The sequence below is a fragment of the Mizuhopecten yessoensis genome, unplaced genomic scaffold, assembly GCF_002113885.1.
Source record: "Mizuhopecten yessoensis strain PY_sf001 unplaced genomic scaffold, ASM211388v2 scaffold716315, whole genome shotgun sequence".
Taxonomy (NCBI): Eukaryota; Metazoa; Mollusca; class Bivalvia; order Pectinida; family Pectinidae; genus Mizuhopecten; species Mizuhopecten yessoensis.
In genome coordinates, this window is record NW_018480055.1 from 539,315 (window position 1) to 555,142 (window position 15,828).

At 36.5% G+C, this 15,828-nt stretch overlaps 1 protein-coding gene and 1 long non-coding RNA gene across 5 annotated transcripts in view; one reads left to right on the top strand and one right to left on the bottom strand.

Moving 5' to 3' along the window:
• LOC110442966 (frizzled-5-like) overlaps nucleotides 1–15,828 on the bottom strand; it is a 144,302-nt gene that overhangs the window by 70,543 nt on the left and 57,931 nt on the right. For all 4 annotated transcript variants that reach the window (XM_021486865.1, XM_021486872.1, XM_021486863.1 and 1 more), the window contains exon 2: nucleotides 4,123–4,195. The gene's annotated coding sequence lies outside the window, so the exon portion shown is untranslated. The remainder of the gene's footprint in view (nucleotides 1–4,122; nucleotides 4,196–15,828) is intronic.
• Nucleotides 1–15,828, top strand: part of LOC110442968 — a 101,922-nt gene that overhangs the window by 22,470 nt on the left and 63,624 nt on the right. The window lies entirely within an intron of this gene.

Sequence of the window (15,828 nt, forward strand, 5' to 3'; positions counted from 1 at the left end):
GTTAGGGGTTACAGAGATAACCACTGTTAGGGGTTACAGAGATAACCACTGTTAGGGGTTACAGAGATAACCACTATTAGGGGTTACAGAGATAACCACTGTTAGGGGTTACAGAGATAACCACTGTTAGGGGTTACAGAGATAACCACTTTTAGGGGTTACAGAGATAACCACTGTTAGGGGTTACAGAGATAACCACCGTTACGGGTTACAGAGATAACCACCGTTACGGGTTACAGAGATAACCTCCGTTCGGGGTTGCAGAGATAACCACCGTTACAAATTCCCTGTATTATCTAAAGATATTTAGTCATATTTCGGTGTTGTGGCTGATCGAGCTGTTGAAAGTACGAAAAATATAAGTTTTATTTGCATAATAAATAATTATATATTTTATCTGCAAATAACTCTTCATTGTCTTCACCTCTCCTCAAATCCTACTCAGACATCAGTGAGAGCTGACCAGGTGTCGCTCTCCTGTTTCATCAGCAGTGATCAAGCTTATAATTGGCATCGTAATAACTTGGCTTTAGATAGTACTCCAGAAATTTGTTGTTGTGCCTATTGTATGGAAAATAAATCATCTTAAATACTGTACTGTATACTTCCATGTTACTTGTGACCTTAACTATCTAGTGAGGTGTACACTGCTGTTGTGACTCTGACACTTAAATTAACATGCTCTGTGCCCCAAACATGTCAACATACCCTATCCTGATAACTTAATTGACATGCTAATATCTGATTGGTTAATTTGTATGGGTAGTGGAGTTTGATTGGTTAATTTTTAATATCAAATTGGTTAATTTGTCTTGATAGCTGTGTTTGATTGGTTAATTTGCCTGGATAGTCATGCCAACTGAGAGATGACGTAAGTTTGACAGGACTAGGTGGGGAGGGTAATCACTGCTGGCATCTCTCAACTTGTCAGTTACCTCGCTGGTGACAGACAGACATTAAGTGGCCATATTTAGGAAGGCACATTTTCCTGTATCAACGACACTTTCTGTTTAAATGCTTTATATTTTGAAAAAAATAAATGTTTCATCTTGTGTCACCCTTTTAACCTAAATTGTGGTACAGTGCATGGTATAAATTCTGGGGTTGCCCTCTCTTACATTCCATGAATCCTCGGAGATTAAGCTTATTGTCACGAAGTTGAAGGCTCCCAAACAGTTAAGTGGATAAGCCTTAACTCATTCACCCCTGAAGACACATTTGAACTCTTCCAATTCAAAGGTTGGAATAGTTCATTATGATATTTCAGGGGTGAATGAGTGAAGGATCCTTGTACCACTGCCAAAAACTGTAACTGTGCTTTGGCAACAACTTTTCTGGCATAAATACAGTTTTGAATAACTATTTGAGAAAAAGGAAACAATACCTTGTGGGATATCTATTTAAATTAAATTCCCAATTGCAAATAGGCCCCTCTGCCCCCCCCCCATATTATTTAAGATTATTTATAAAAAAAATGCCTATTTTTTTTTTTAATCTCTTCTGATAATTCATGAAATATATAAACATTGTAGGTTAAAAACAATTACCTAATGCATTCCATTTCACAATTTATATATTTCCAAATCCGCAATTTTCCTAGCTTTGTCATTGATTTTTTTCTGATTTGGACTATAAGGATCAATTACCAAAAATAATGTGATAAAAATTTCCTTGTAGTCAGAAGTGTGGGAAAATAAACATATATGTTAAAAAAAGAAAAGAGAAAAAAACTTTGATGCAGATTGTAAGTAGCCTGCCAAGCGTTGGGCACCATATTTGTCAACAGTCTATTTAAATACCCCATAGTGATTGATGCCAAATCTTGATTTTGAAACCAGATTCCGACAGATTGTGTGTTATCAGACGAGTCGCAAGCCTCCACCAACAGGCCGTACCTGTCTAAAGTTCTATCTACCTGTACAGTTAGAAAACAGCTAACATGTGTTACGTGCCAGTGTCACCCAGGTATGTCACTCTACGTGACAGATTCATTCACTCGGGTGGGAACCATGGAGTATAGCTGTACTATAGTCTCACAAGTATTGGTCAGCTTGATACAACTACATACTTTTTTAAAAATAAAACATATATTTAAAAAAAAAAATGTTTTTTTCATCATTAGATAGTTAAGACAGTAGTGACCCTTTTAATTCCTTGAAGTTACTAAGATTTAAAAAAAATATATAGGTATTTGATTTATATTGGTTATTCCTCCTACAAAGCTTATCCATATTTCAAAATAACTTTTAAATATGTTATTTGATATGTGTTTAGCATTCCATTTCACAAGAAAGTGACCTATATATACCTGTGTGGAATCAATAACCACTGATTTGTTGTTCTGCAGTAATGTTTCAAGTATATATATGGAAATAGTTAAATGACTGTTTTTAAATTGTTTAGTTCCTTTAAAAAGTTTACAAGCTAACAAAAAAACATCATTGTGTAATTAATTATATATACACAAGTAATGACACAGTGCCATTGGTTATAGGGCACGCACTTGATATAAAGATATACACATAATTGTTGTCGTTTTTGAAAATATTTTATCCTTTGTTTATGTGAACAGTTTAAAATTTGCAGTAAATGGCTGTTAAGATTGACAGCTGACACAAAATTTGTATTCTGTAAAAAACTTGACACCTGACACTGGCGACCTTTAATGATGACCTTGCACTTAATACGTCTTGTACTCACGGGACTTGACAAGTACACAATAGTATCAGCTTAGGGTAAAATCTCTCGGCTCTGGTTACCGACGGTTACCACAGAGTAGGAGGAGCGTAAAGGGGGACAACCTCCCTATTGTATAGACATGATCCATCAAGCATGAAGCCACCAAAATAAAACCTATTATTAACGACAATTATGTTTTCAAAATTGAATTTTGATACCTCATTAGTTTCAATTAGTTCTGTTGGAGATTAGGATATATGTGTATGTTAATACACCAGGCTGTGATTTAAGGGGAGGTGTGGATAGACCAGATGTATAATCGAGGGAAGGTTTGATCGGTACACATCACTGTGTGTTTGACACACGGCTTATGATGTTCGATTAGATACTAAACGGGTGGTTAAGATACACGTCCCGACTTCACAGATCGCTCTGGCAGGTCTACAGGCCCCTATTGGTCATCGGGCAGGGGTTCCATTGTTCTCCTATCACAGACCTAGCGGCATGCTCGGTCATCTTACGATTTCATCGATCAATGAATCTGTCTCCACAGTTCATCGATCAGGAAAACAAAAACCTAGACATCCTATATCCTTATCTCTTACCATTGTCTGTTTACAGTTCTGTGAACAAGATATTTTAAAATTCAAAAATTTGTAAAATAAAATTTCTTTTTGGGTGATCTTTATATGTGTTAATCTTTTTTTTTTTTTATCAAGGTTGAGGTTATCTTTGAATTTCGATGTTTTTGGTTTGAAAAATTGCAGCTGTTACTTTGTGCTTTGATGGAAAACATCAGATTTGCTAATATGAATAATTTTGAATGAATTATTAGTGAGGATTTCAATACTGTAATATCCTTTTTGATGACATTTTGTCATTATCCCTTCACCCCTATCAGCTTAAAAAGAAATACCATGAATTGATCTGGGTAAGTCCATTATAGTTTACAGTGGTGAAAAGCTTAATGAATATTAGTGATATCAAAGCTTACAATCATCTCTCATTGCTTATTAACACATAAATTAAAATTACATGAAAAATCAACATCCCAAAAAATAGAAATAATTTACCCCAATACTCCATTACAAATTTAGATGTCAAATTCAATCTTGGGAAATGTTCATAACACATCTTACATGTTTCCAAATAAAACAGATCTGTAGAACATATTTTCACATACAGAAGGATACAGGTATATCAACAAAATATTTGTAAATCTGTGGAGAAATCGTACGAGTTTATACCTGATATTACCCAATATCACAGACTTTTGACTTTATTTAGTTTTACCCTAGAGAACATTCATCATCAAATTGTCTCCCTCTCCCCCNCACATTAGCAAATTCAAATGGTAAATTTACAATGTAGTTTGTTCAGATGCAAGGGTGATAATTTAGATAGGAAAAAAATTCAGTATATCTAAACTATTTCTTAGATTACCTTTGTGGTATGCTGTCAGTTAGTCACAGATCCTGGTCAGTTGTAGACACATCGTTTGTGAAGGTCTACAAATCTGAAATTTAAAAGGAAAATGTTAGAAATCAAAAAATATAAATTTAAAAGGAAAATTTATTTCATGGATATAGTAAATTTGAGTTTGTGTTTGTTCAGCTTAAGATAGTGTAATAATAACCTTCAAACCTATGAGAACAGCAAGTTTTCAGAGGAAGGGGGGGTAATTGGATTATCTCCCCTTATCCATCATATCAAATCAAATCAAGGTTACACATGATTCTATAGTCTATAACACACTCCAATATCAGATAGAATTAGAGTGTAGGTAGAAGAAACCTGTTGAAGACATACATGTGTGGGATATTTTTGTTTTGAATAGACAGGATGTTTAAGATTACATAGGTTTTATTTACATAGATAAGTATATAGTGTGACCTTGAGGTTAGTATACTCAAATATTTATATGAGTGACCTTGTTACTTAAGGACTGGTTTACAAAGTTGCTTGAATTATTCAGGGTTAGGTTTTGAAAATTACATTGATCTGAAAAAACCAACAAGATTTATATGGATGAAAATTCTTATCGTGTATTTTTTTAAAGATAGAAATAAAAGTATTTTTTAGATGAGAAATAAATATTGTGTGAAGTAAGCTAGCCAGGCTCACTTTGTGAGGTGGTTCAGTGGTGTTTTAGGAGTAGAAAATGTGTTAAATCCTTATCGCTCTATTACACCTCAGCTACATTGTACGCAGGGTGTATAGGAGGTGGGGCAGTAGCTTTGTCAGGTCCTAAACTGTAAATCTTATAAACACAATTTTAATGGCTTGTTAAAATCACCCAATTTGTGTTGTGGTTTGTGTTCACAGGGTGTTTGCAGAGTTATCTTCCCTCTTTTGGTTCTAAAACATTATAAAATCAATTTTCCAAAAACTTCATGTTTTGGTAGGAAACATTTAATATTGGTACAAACAAGGCCTAACATCTTGCATTTCACTGAATTCAATTACTTTATTGCTTATAAAATATTAACTTCGGCACCTTTCACATCAGTTTGTTACATATAGCAGTCATGAGAATAAATTTTCAATTTTTGTCATTTAATGGTTCCCCATGGCCATGAAAGGTTCGGCAAGTATGTGCTACTGAAAAAAACCCTTTTATAGGTAAAAAGATGGAAAAAGAAATGCAGCAGTTATATATCCAGTGGTGTTCAGAATTAAAGAGCTTCACATATATCTCTGGAGAGAGAATCATTGCTACCTGGTTATTGACAGACAGGTGATAATCCAAGCAAGGAACCTTAAAATCCAACGCCAGAAGCTGTATAAACATTGTATCAGTAGGATTACAGTGTATAGGTACAGGTCGTCATTTCTCCCTGTTTTACTGACAAATGATGATCCTACCTGTGTACAGGTGAGACAGTTGTGCCCTGCCTTGACAGTGACTGTACAGGTAAAGAACTTACCTGGAGGCCTAGGAGTGCTGCAGCATGTTGCAGGTGCAAAAATGATGGACATTTAGTGGTAAGGCCTAATTGGGATCTCCTACACCTAATAGACATGAATCATCTGGACAGCCGCCCTGTCTAGTAAAACTGGGATTCTTGACTCTATCTCGTAAGACTATTGGCCTTTTGACTGTGTTTAGTAAGACTATTGAGCTTTTTATCCATCGCTTTCACCGAAACGGGGGAACTTAATTTGGGTTTGTCTGTCTGTCACTCCGTCTGTCTGTGTCTGTCTGTCCTCACAATAACTGAAACAAATGTTAACCGATTTTCTTCAAACTTGGTAACAGGGTTAAATGCTTTAAGGGCTCGGCCAAATTCGACGACCACTTTCAGCAGATTTTATTTGGCAGAGTTATGGCCCCTTGAATAACGAAAAACATCATTATCTGCCGTTTCTGTTCATTAACTCTCGCAAATATTATCTGATTGTTTTCAAACTTAGTAACAGGGTTCAACACATTAAGGGCTCAGTCAAGTTTGACAACCATTTGGTGGAGTTATGGCCCCTTGATTAATGAAAAACGTCATTATCTGCAGTTTCCGCTTAATATCTAGCAAATATTATCCAAATTCCTTCAAACTTGATGACAATGTTTGTGTTCCTCTGTCTTTCCAACCATCTTGGGCACTCTTTGGTTTTCGTGTGATAATTGCTGTAGATATTGTGCAGATATTTCAACCAAATTCCGTATGCACATCCGACTCATGCTAAGTTTGCCAACCAATGTGATTTGTGCATATTTGCGGATAATTAATGAGGTTAGTAAATTCTAATTGATGAAACGATTAATTTACACCGTAATACCTACATGTTCAACAAAAAGTCTAACTTCTGTATAAGGCTATTTTTTCTTTGAGTTTCTAGCTATATAAATTATGTCTCAACAGCACGATATTCACATGTTTAAACCTAACCTCAATAATGTTTACCTACAATATGTCCTGCAAGCGGGGAATATAAATTCCAAAAATTTGCTTGTTTTACTCCATCTAGTTAGACTATTGAGCATTTTGATTTGTTAGAACTACGAGCCTTTCGTCTGTCTAGCAAGACATAGGGTCTTTTAGTTTATGCAGACAGACCAGTTCCTTTACTTCAGAATATAATATTTCAGTGAAGAAGTAAACTTTGAAACTCTGTGTCAAATAAGGCTGATCAGAAGGCATCATCAGAACACTAGACAAATCTACAAATAAAAAGCTCAGGTCCAACTGTAAACATGCAGACCACTGTCTCAAGAATATTGAATTATAGAAAAAAATTGATTATAATCATTTTGATCACTTGGATGTCCGATTCCAAGTTCTCAAACTAGGGGGAGATAAGCTAGTAATGAAATGCTGCTGTGAAATTCTTCATTAAAACTAGTAGCCAGTCTAGTTAATAAAGGAAAATGGTCAGTATGTAATATGGTGAGTCCTGGACTTGCACAAGTCCCTCACTTCACACATGCTGGGCTGACATGTTGAACTGTTTTGTTTTATCTTGGAGACTGTCACTGGCCTATGCTTGAAGCATACTTACTACAAATGCGGTTAATACTTCTATGTATCATGTTTTCCAATGAACAGTCCCATTGGAGTCCCTAAAAGTTTGAGGTTGGGAGTGAGGGGGTGTCAGAGAGGGGGAGGGGGGTTGTCATGTATAAGTCTCTTACAACTAACCTTAGTCCAGAGGAAGTGCTAAGGGTGGGTGGGTGGTTGGGAGGGGGTGTCAGAAGGGGATTCATTTTAATTATCATGTATCAGTATCTACTTAGGTTTACACCAAAGGAATATTTGGGTATTACAGTTATCCTGCAGCTTACAATACAAGTTAAACAGTGTATACTGATCAGTGCAGGTAACACGTCTAAGAGAGATAGACAAACGGAAATCTCACAACTGATCAGTGCAGGTAACACGTCTAAGAGAGATAGACAAACGGACATCTCACAACTGATCAGTGCAGGTAACACGTCTAAGAGAGATAGACAAACAGAAATCTCACAACTGATCAGTGCAGGTAACACATCTAAGAGAGATAGACAAACAGAAATCTTGCAACTGATCAGTGCAGGTAACATGTCTATTAGAGAGATAAGACAAACAGAAATCTCACAACTGAATCAGAATTACCCAAAAAACACCAACTATTTTTCCGGTACATACAATGTAATTGCTACAAGGTCTATTTGCCTAAATTATTGCATTTTAATATTCATATTTAAAATGAGTAGGTCATTATTTAAAGTAAAATATGAAAGAAAATATTTCCTTATTATGAAATAGGACAAAATTTAGTTAATTTTGTATATTTATGAAGAGTGGGGAAAATCGTTGAAAAAAAGAAGCTAATTATGTGCATTTCTCATCGTAATGATGTATTAATTGTAGCCATTAATAATTTTTGACGGCAATTACACCGGGAAAAGGAACATAATGCATGTATTAGTGTAAATAAATGTAGTGTTTTTGTGTATGAGAAAGCAGTATGATGACTTCACTGTCTTGAGAATATAGGTATATAAATGTTTCTAAAGAACAGTGACAACTTCCTGTAATTGTCTCTCCTACTTTCCTTTTTAATGCCCACATCAAATTTTATAATTAGTTGAGGGGACATTTGGTATTTACCTTTTCCATTGGTCTTTCTGTATGCCATGTTGGTTAACATACTTGGTGTTGAGCTAAATTTCTACGTAAAGTACTAGTGCGGTCATATGTATGTTTTACAAAACCTTATTATTTTGTCATTCCACATTCAATTTTATATTAAACACAAATCAAGATGTGAACGAGCAATTTTTCAAAAATGAATGTGCTGAGATAAACAGGAAGTATGATTATGTACAAATTACACCATATAAAAGGGAAAAAATAACACTTTTAAATGGCATCTAATCTTGAGTTGAAAATCATCAGATCTTAGAAAATAGGAATAGAAAAGTGAATTCACTGGTTGAAAATACTCAGTTTTACAATCAGGAGTCTCCTTCTAAAATAGGGAGAGTAGTTGGCAAGATAGTTAACTATAGCTGATACAAGTCACTTCAAATAAAGAAAATAGCCATTTCTACAGATTAGATATTACAAATATCGGAATGCAAAATGTTAATAACAGATGGAAATTTGCTGATGTATATGTAATACAGTTTTAGACACTAATACAAGTGTTAATGAAGTTGTGTAAGCCTACTTATGTATGTGTGGTCAATAACGCATGCATAACAACACATAAATAATAATTTTGTAATAATATTAATATAGAATGAGCATTGGTGATAATATAAGTAGATATATGTCTACAGACGATGATAAACCATCACAGCCTTACCTGTCTGTATCTTACCTGTCTAGTAGACAATATACTACAGTTCTGTGTCCGACCCTTATAGTAATGATAACGGACACAACTAAACTGCTATATATGTCAGTTTCCTGTTGTCCACTTTCCTGTGGTCAGTGGTCAGTTTCATGTCCAGTGTCTGGTCAAGCTATCAATGTGACATCAGTGACTTTTTCCTACCTGTGATTTATGGGTTGATGAAGACATCATAGGTCGACCCTGTTCAGGTAAATCTTGTTACCTGTGACTGGGTCAGGATACTCATTAATAACTCGTTTAGGCCAGGTGATGAAGTACCTGTACATTTCCACATCTTTAAACTATGACAGCTGGCTAAGTTCTCATCCTGTCCTAAATATCAACTTATATCCTTAATCATACACATCTCAATAGTAGCTTGTCCATGTCTTTATCTTTACACTTTCACAACTGGCTTAATTCAACATTGTCGGCTTTCTTTTCAAGTTTAAGAAATCAATGATTGTTCCTGATTTATTAAGAATTAATCTGATAAAATCTGAATTCCAAATGTCATGTTTAATTACAGAGGAAAGCATACTTAATTGCCAACTCTACATATTTTAGAGGGAGATTCCCACTTTTGGACCCTAAAATTGAGCCTTTTCAACCAGTGAATGTGCTAAACTATTTCTATTTAGAACAGTTCAAAAGATGCCATTTAAAAGGGTTCTTTTTTTCTCTTGACTGTATATATACACACATTTTATTTATGTTTTTAATTCTGAGCACCCGTAATATCCCCAATGGAAATTTCAAAAAGTATTAACCAAATAATGGTAGATTTGTGCTGTTGCTGACATTTTTCAGGATTTCTATCCGTAATACATCAGATATGGATTATTTTTTAAGCAAATTCTTTAAGATTTATTTATCTCTTGATAAATTCATAGGAGCAATATTTGAAATATGTAAAAAAAATGCCTTACAGCTTATCCTGATCATTCCAACCTCAATATGATCACACCCTTTGAGGAGAATAATTCTAGGTTTAGGTATGTGAAAAATACAGTTTTAGACTATGGTTGTCTTTGATTTATAAGCATGGTTGACCATTGAACCATTATGACAAAAAAATGTAATTTAATTAAGTTGATTTTCCTCCTACCTTGACCATGGTGACCATGGTGACCGTGTCAGTTTAGGTACATCTCCACCTTTACACTGTATATATAGGTACCAGTATTGGGAGTCTGGACTTCAGCAATCGCTTTATTCTCTAGCCATGCACATACATGCTCTCCTACCCCCTGGTACATAGAGTATAATTGCCTACAAATTATACAGGGGTCATGGCAGGAGTTGAATTCCCTAGATAGCTGGTCAGTTATGATAAGGACTCTATTTATATGTGCGAGTCTAAAGTGACCCCTCCTCCAGTTACTAGTGCTGGAAATGGATTCAAAGTTCAGGATCTATCATCACTTTTTCATATTTAATTGAACATTGATGATCATGAAATAAAATCAAACTAAGAAGAGAAGCATTCAACAAAATTGATAAAATGTGGTGGATACTTGTCTTAAAGGGGCTGGTCGGGGAAAAAATGTCATATTTGCTAAAATGGCATACACATGTTTAAAATACCTTCTTATGAAATATACCGATACAAATTTTGCTGAAATTCACTCCCTAAGAGTAAAAATTATAATTATATTAAAGAAATCCTAAATCGTCACCTGACAGTCTAAAACTCTCAATTGACCCAGATCAGTGATGTAATTTTACCACACACGCGTCATCAACAAGGCCAAATGTAAACATCGCGGCGAAAGAAAAAGATGCATGCAAAAGTCATGATAGGCACGAGGTATCAATACTGTTATATATAACAACAACATATAGGTAGGAATACTACACTTGCATCATACATGACCTTTGAAAACAATTATTTACGTATAGTATTGCTGTCTTGTCCGCTAGTTGAGTCCGACATGGCACATGACGGCGTGCTATTGTTGTTATCTTCACTGCCTCACTTTCGAAACAACCACGTGACATATATAAATAGATCTGCGCTAAATTTATGCGGGGCTTCCCCGAGATTTCAGTGGTCAAAACTGGACATTGCAAGCAGAACTCGACCATCATATTGCCGTGGTATAACTTTTGGAAGGCCACAGAACGCATTTAGACCCATTTATTTTGTAATTTTTCCCCAACCAGCCCCTTTAAGTACCTAGCTATTCCGTCTTTGCGTATTGCAGAGTTATCTTCTCTTGAGAGCAGGTATTGATTGTTACGTCATTGGTTTGTGTGAGAAAATGACGTCGTTTTCTCAAAAATTGATGACGTTACTCTCAACAACAAATCACGTAACAATCAATACCTGCTCTCAAGAGAAGATAACTCTGCAATACGCAAAGACGGAATAGGCATGCAGTGATAATTTAATGCCATCTATCAATAAATTATGAAAAACATTGTTTAGTCAGTTTTGAGGTGTGCTCTGACTCTCACCAACTCCCAAAAGTTTTCATGTTGCGGTCAAATCATAATTGATTAGTCATAGAGATAAAAAGACTTAACAATTAAATACAATGTAGATTACTTGGAACAACAATACCAGTAACCCCTCCTAATGTCTGTGTTACTGTGAGGAGAGCTAAAGTGGAATTGTCCCTAGCCGAGTCGTTAGGGAGCACCTAGCATGACATGTACACTTAATATACCAATTTATACATTAACACAGCTGGTGTAAAGTAAATACACAAACTAGAACCTTACGGAGCTTGGAAAAACCTCTCCATTAATGGTTAGGACTTGACCAATGCCTTGTGTCAATCTTTTTATTTCACAGCGTTGTCATGTGATTGACATCATAGTCTTACAATTGTTCGGTCAAGCTATGGAGGAATTGTATTTTTGAACATAACTTTGCTAACTGATATGTTATGTTAACAGTTCATTACCCAAATTTTAGTCATAATGCTTCAGGTATTTTGTATTGTTTGATTTCAATCTTTTCTGAGTAATATCAAAGCTAACAACTTGTGCAATTTAACCCTTTCACCCCTATGTAACTTTGATAAACTCTACCATGCATTGATCTGGATAAGTCCATTATGGTCTACATGTAGCGGTGAAAGGGTTAACATATATTGTGATCCACATCCCTGATAAAGGTCTGTGAATGGAGTAGTGTGGGGTCAGGGGTCAGGATTTTTAACCTATCATAGTGACGGAAGGTGTTAATTAACTTGTTAATTACAAATTAAATGTTTATGTAACCAGCTCTGTTGTTAAATTGATAGGCGAGAGTTGAACTCGAGGCACTTGTTGGAATGTCAAGTTCAACTGTTTTATAGAAATGTTCACCTGAACTGTCAGCTAAAGCTTATTGTACAAACTAAACTGTATTAACTCATTCACCCTGACATTTGATCTGGAAGAGTTCAAATGTGTTTTCAGGGGGATGAGTTAAGAGATCACCTGTACTGTAGGACTGGAGACTGGTATGTCAGATAGATCAGGGTGACCTCTCCAACTCATCTTACAGGATCTAAACATTCCACCAAGATTGTCATTATAATACACAACACACCAGAGAACACAACAAAATAACTATACAAATGTAACCAGTCATAAAAATCCAATCAATTACAAAAACTACTGATATACACACTGGTCCATTTATACTGTAAAGACCATGATAACTGCTGTAAATATCTCTAACATTGAGGCAGGTTTCACCCTTACTATTGGTCAATATTTCAATATAAAAAGATAAAAAGCATTATATATATGGTTATTTTTTCAGTATCAGTGACATTCATACAGGTAAGCACCTGAATAATGTGAAAACAGATGGTATTATAAGGATGTGAATCCCATTACAGGCAAAACACTAAAGAATCCCACAGTAAGCTCCCCTTAATTTTGTTTCGGGTATGCATTTCACAGTAGTGCATCTGGCCTATGTTGTAACTATCATTGACCAGCTAGCACAGTTGGCTAGAAACAACTGTAAAAAAGTTGGAGGTCCAGGGTTTGAATCCTGATCTGGTTCTGCTGAATTTTTAAACAAAAAACATGAATGTTGGTTACATTTTAATAATAATAATAATAATTGGAGGTTCTTATATACCGCTTTATCACAACCTAGTTCGTAGGTCGTCTCAAAGTGGTTCACAAATTATTATCTGTGGTTATATGGCCTTTGCAACTAGCCAGTACATTTCTCAACTCCCAGGGGAGCATACAGCGGGAGCTGCCATTTCAGCACTAACAGCTAGCATTCAACAATTCTAGCACTGCCCAACCACATACTCATTTACAGCTGAGTAGACTAGAACAAGCTGAGTAAAGTATCTTGCTCAAGGATACAACACAGAGAGGGGTCAGGGATCCTTAAGTGTGACAGAGAGGGATCAGGGATCCTTAAGTGTGACCGAGAGGGGTCGGGGTTCCTTAAGTGTGACAGAGAGGGGTCAGGGATCCTTAAGTGTCACAGATAGGGGTCAAGGATCCTCAATTATGACAGAGAGGGGTCGGGGATCCTTAAGTGTGACAGAGAGGGGTCAGGGATCTTTAAGTGTCACAGAGAGGGGTTGGGGATACTTAAGTTGGGCAGAGAGGGGTCGGGGATCCTCAAATGTGACAGGGACGGGTCAGGGATGCTTAGCTGTGACAGAGAGGTCAGGGATCCTTTAGTGTGACAGAGAGGGGTCAGGGATCCTTGATTGTGACAGAGAGGGTTCAGGGATCCTTAAGTGTGACCGAGAGGGGTCGGGGATCCTTAAGTGTGACAGAGAGGGGTCGGGGATCCTTAAGTGAGACAGAGAGGGGTTGTCAGGATCCTTAAGTGTGACGGAGAGGAGTTGGGATCCTTAAGTGTGACAGAGAGGGGTCGGGGATGCTTAAGTGTGACAGAGAGGGGTCAGGGATCCTTTAGTGTGACAGAGAGGGGTCTGGGATCCTGAAGTGTGACAGAGAGGGATCGGGGATCGTTAAATGTGACAGAGGGGTTGGGGATCCTTAAGTGGGGCAGAGAGGGGTCGGGGATCCATAAATTTGACAGAGACGGGTCAGGGATCCTTAAGTGTGGCAGAGAGGGGTTGGGGATCCTTAAATGTGACAGAGCGGGGTCGGGGATCCTTAAAAGTGATAGAGAAGGATCAGGGATGCTTAAGTGTAGCAGAAAAGGGTCGGGGATCTTTTAGTGTGACAGAGAGATGTCGAGGATCCTTAAGTGTGACAGATAGAGAGGGGTCGGGGATCCTTAAGTGTGACAGAGGGGTTGGGAATCCTCAACTGTGACAGATAGGGTTTGGGGATCCTTAAGTGTGACAGAGAGAGAGGGGTCAAGGATCATTAAGTTTGACAGAGAGGGGTTGTTGGGATGTGATTATGAGACTTAGATTAAGACTGCGATCTACTGAAGACAAAAACAACCCCAAATTATCATGTAGGACTCCTATAGCTGACCAGTCTGTAACACATGTTGATGTCAGTGTATTTATAAGGACCACAAGTGATAATTAATAACACTCTCACCAACAGCAGGAGTTGATCAGGTTCTATAAACAGTTGGTCAGGTTACCTCACATTTAGGGCTGGTTGGGACTCACTTGGGATAGAGAAGAGGGGGAGGGGAGTGGGGAGGAGGTGACTGGAGCACAAGTATCAAGGTGAGAGGGGAAGGGAGTTGGGCAGGAGAACAAGAGGCAACCAAGGGCTCTTCCCCTAACTGAAACTGTTTTTAGGGAACTTTTATATATTTTTTTTCATGATGTACATGTACAATAAAAGTGTCTGTGACAGTAAAAGAGAATAAAATAGTTTGTTTCTGAACCCCTGTCATCATCTGAAATTCTTTAATTCTTACCACATAAACAGAAAGAGGTCATTTATAAGGTGAAAAAGACCTTGTTCAATGACATAAACACGGTAACCAGGGATAAAAGAGAAGCTTACATAATCACATTTAGATCAGAAGAAGTTTGATAAAATTTGTCAGATATTTAAAAAAAAATCTTGCTTAAAAAATCTTGGATTTTTTTTTTATCAAAATTCATGTAACCCAGAAACTTGACGCTATCAAAATCAGTTTGATATAGGGAGTTTATATAAAGAAAACCATAATGATAGCCTTTGACCTTTCTTTGATTTTTGACCTCTGATAATGAAGATTTACACGTTATGTGGCCTTCCCAGTGTCCCAGGTTGGGAACACAATTAAAATGTAGATTAGTTGTGACAGGTGTAAAGATAGTACAAATATTTAGTATTTTTTATCCTGTGGTATGTCTAAGTCTGTTATCATGGTATATGTTTCCAATTCAGAGGCTGGTGTGAAGTCACTAATTTTGACTTTTGTTTTGTGAACAATCGGATCTTGGTTTAAAGAAGGATTCCAGTGATATTTAGAGAAAAGACGAGCTCCAATTTGTTTGGCATTTTTCTGGTTACAATGGCAAAGATTAACGTGTGTACAAAAGTTGTTTGTTTTTTTAAATAAATTTCTTAATCACAAAAACACCTGCTGCCACAGGTATTTGGTTCCTGAACCACTTGATAATACAGTGGGGAGTTTATCCACCGTGCTACTTGTCTTATTAATAAGACAAAAGAACCCACAACCTATTATTGATTCGAAAAATAATACAAATTAAACAAAAACTTGCACCTAAACTCTGCTTCTACCTTATAAGAATATACCCCATGATACTAAATTATGTGGACACATCTTTGAATTACAAATTTACCAGGACTGTTGTACATTAATTGTAGCTAACACTAGGTTTACTTATTAGTCCCACACTGGTACTATCGGAGGGGGCTGTTAGTCTGTCAGTCCCCTGTCATTACTACCAGTTCTATCGGGGGGGG